The following is a 3,505-nucleotide window of genomic DNA, read 5'->3' as shown; positions in this document are numbered from 1 at the left end:
ATTTCATCTTAAATTCTTACTCTGTCTGTGTAATCATGGATCTCTGTTCTCATTAGATAAACTGTCTGTTTGGGATTCAGCTACTTTAGAAGTCCATATTGCCTCCCCTGCCTACTTGCCAAGTAGCAATAGAGCGAAAAGCTTGTAATGCCCAGAACAGTTTTTACCCTTTACATCGCATTTAACCCTTAATGTAGCACTTTTAAAGGTAGCACGCTGACAATTGGCTCTCTCTTTGCCAGTAGTCTAAATTGATTAAAATCTGAGGGTTTTCCCCTTAAGCAGAAAGCAATTTCTTTTGAATGAGAATAGTCAAAAGAAATGAAGAATATAAAGAAAATTCTGTACATTTCAAAAATGCATACAGACACACTTTGGTTAATGTGTGGATGCATACAAAATGTGTACACTTGTTAAAATATTAAAAACCTGCACTTTTTTTGTAACCCTACCCTCTCCCCCACAAAAAAAAAAACCCATCCACACAGTACCGGCATGGAATGGAATGGGGCGGGGGGGGGGTGTAATTCCATTGACAGATACACCCATCCCATCCAACATGGTTTCAAAATCTCCAGAAAGTTTACATCCATAGGAACATAGGAAGCTGCCTTGTACTGAGTTAGATCATTGGTTCATCTATCCCAGTATTGTCGACACTGACTGGCAGAGGCTCTCCAGGGTTTCAGGCAGGTGTTTTTTCCTGCCCTAACCGGAGAAGCCAGGGATCAAACCTGGGACCTTCTGCATGCAAAGCAGATGCTCTACCACTGAGCCACAGCCCCTGCCAAGCACAGAGATGTGGCCACTTCACTTCATTCAAACCACAGCCAATATTCCATGATAAAATGAGAGTTAAGGCTTACAATTTTCACTCATGCTTCAAAAAGCATAGATATTGTAAGTCAGTAGCTAAACCTCAGGAGGAGCATTGCAACCATTTAGAAGCCACCAAATGATTGATGGATGAAAGGAAGGGGTGGGGCTAGGGGAAGGGGCGGTACCTGCTGCATGCAGTGCCCCTAATGTTTGTTACTATATATTGGGCAAAACAGGTGACGCAGGCATAAATTCTATAGCTACCTCTAATATATGAAATGATGAAGGGATTCATTTAGCATCCCTTCATGTTCAATCTGCTTTTCTTTCTGTTTTGACAATAAACAGCGTGTGAGCATTCAGGTAAAGGAAGAAAGTGCAAAACTAATAATTCCAATGAAATTGAGAAGACTTTTGAAATTAAAATTCCTTGTTCGGTTATAATAAGGTGGGGTGCGTGGGTGGGTGGGGGTGCGTGCCTGTGCACGTGCCTGTATACTGGAAGGAGAGACAGAAAAGGAGAAATGTCAATCAATTTTATTCCTAAATACACATTAGACACAGACTACGCATAATTTAGATTCTCTCCTGGTTCTCTGCCTTTGTTGAGTCTGCAGGCAACCATGCTTTCTGTTGCATTACCATTTTGATTGAATGAACAGGGTCAATACTGTCCCCTTTTCCCTCCCACCCCCATCCCCATCGAGGTAGAGAAAATTATTCTGAAGCCAATCATCAATCAATGTATGTAATCAACCTCTTCAAAGTTCCTGCGCCGTTTTCACGTAACCAGTCTTTGGTGTAACAAAATCTAAATATCAACATGGTTTATGTGTTTTGCCTCACTTGGTAGTCCTATTGCATTCCCTCTAACATGGTAAAAGGCCAACTAGGACTTAGAATGTGTTTTGCTATTAAAAAGATTATTGCAGTAGATTTATTCAAGGGGTTACATCATTCCCACTCCAGGACCTTTTGCTATGTGAATTCATTTACATATAATTGTTTATCCATTATTGCTACACATCATATAGTCCCGCTAACTTTATTTCCATTCTAGAGGTTAATAGCTTTCTGAATAAATTTAATAAAGGCACAGAAAAAAGTGACACTAAAATCAAGCAAATAAGCTTTGAATATAATGTAAGAGCTGCTGACAATCAATATGTCATAAATATATAATGCAAACCTAGATGAGCAAGTAATTCTTTTCAGTAATGTATTAAAATTGCCCAGAATCCTTTGGGCTGCTGCTAATGTAGCAATGTTTAGACCTGTATATACTGTTTCAACTGAAAATGGGCCAATCAAAACAATCAGCAGTTTCACGTGATAGAACTTTCACTGGACTGTACCCATTTTGACTGCAAGTGTGCGCTGAATGTTTGGATGCTTCCCCACTTAAAAGTCAAATTCATCATTTGAGGCTGTTGACTGTGGGTTGGATCCAGATTTACTCATGCTTAGAGTAGACTTCAATGGGTCATAGTTAACCATGACTAATTTATGTCCCATTGATTTCAATGGATCTACTTTAAGTATGACTAAATTTGAACCCAACCAAACAATTTTTTCCTTTACTTTGCACACACCTCCTATTTATTACATAGCAAACCAGAGACACACATGAACACAAACACACACACACACACACACACACACACACACACACACACTTCTTGCCAACAGTTCCAGCACCAAACCAAAACTGAAATATTCAAATGTTCTGCTTATCCCTGCTGTAGGATCTTCATAGTTCATGCCAATTGCCCTATCCAGAAATGGGCTGCGACATTTAACGCAACTCACAATGTCAACATGCTTGCCGTTTCTGCAAACTGTAGATCTCTGTGCATTTCATGGAAAGTCTGAACGAAGAGACCTTCCATTAAAGTACATTCTACATTTTTCTGAATGCACTGCCTTACGTAGGATGCTGTGTACACCGTAGATATTGTTGTGTACATCTCTTCTAGAGTCGTAGTAGCTACAATGGAAGATGGCATGGTGTTCCCCAAGCCTTGGCACAAAGCCAAACAAATTGCAACTATTTGCACAGGTCTTGTCACCCAATTAAAAAAAGTCTACAGATCATAGCTAGATTAGACTGCTTATTTACTTCTTTGTATAACCAGCACAGCTCACTCAGAGTTAAAATCCAAATAACAAACAAACCAAAACAGATTAACTCCAGTAAAGCAAATCTGCCTTACTTCAGATAACACATTCATGATACATTTATTTATTTATTTATTTATTTATTTATTTCATTTCTATACCACCCAATAGCCGAAGCTCTCTGGGCGGTTCACAAAAATTAATGATACATTTTAAAGTGTTCTCCTCCATTCTTGAAGGGGCAGTCAGGATTGAATTGAGGTTTGAACATGACATGTAGAATGGTGTTCTGAATGTGTAAATCATTTTTGTTGTTGTTGTTCTGATATCTCACTGCTGAAGACAGATATTTCATTGCTCCTTGCGGGCTTTGCAGCCTGCATGCCAGGATATGGTTTACCTTTGGAGACGTTCTGGCCTCATCTACTCGGCTATGCAGCCAGAGTGGGAATGAAGTGGAGCGGTCTCACCAAACACTCGAGTGTAGTTGTAAAGGGGGCTGGGTTACCCAACTCCAGTTTACAACTGAGTTGCTCACCCTGAGGGACAGGCTAGAGCCTGTAGTTAA

At 39.9% G+C, this 3,505-nt stretch overlaps 1 non-coding gene across 1 annotated transcript; it reads right to left on the bottom strand.

Annotated features, from left to right (window-relative positions):
• Positions 1–713: 713 nt before the first annotated feature.
• On the bottom strand, positions 714–785 carry TRNAA-UGC (transfer RNA alanine (anticodon UGC)). Its single transcript has one exon. It is a non-coding gene; the product is annotated as a tRNA-Ala (tRNA).
• Between the last annotated feature and the right edge of the window lie 2,720 nt (positions 786–3,505).

Source organism: Elgaria multicarinata, chromosome 4, assembly GCF_023053635.1.
Source record: "Elgaria multicarinata webbii isolate HBS135686 ecotype San Diego chromosome 4, rElgMul1.1.pri, whole genome shotgun sequence".
Classification (NCBI taxonomy): domain Eukaryota; kingdom Metazoa; phylum Chordata; class Lepidosauria; order Squamata; family Anguidae; genus Elgaria; species Elgaria multicarinata.
This window is presented reverse-complemented; position numbering and strand designations above follow the sequence as displayed.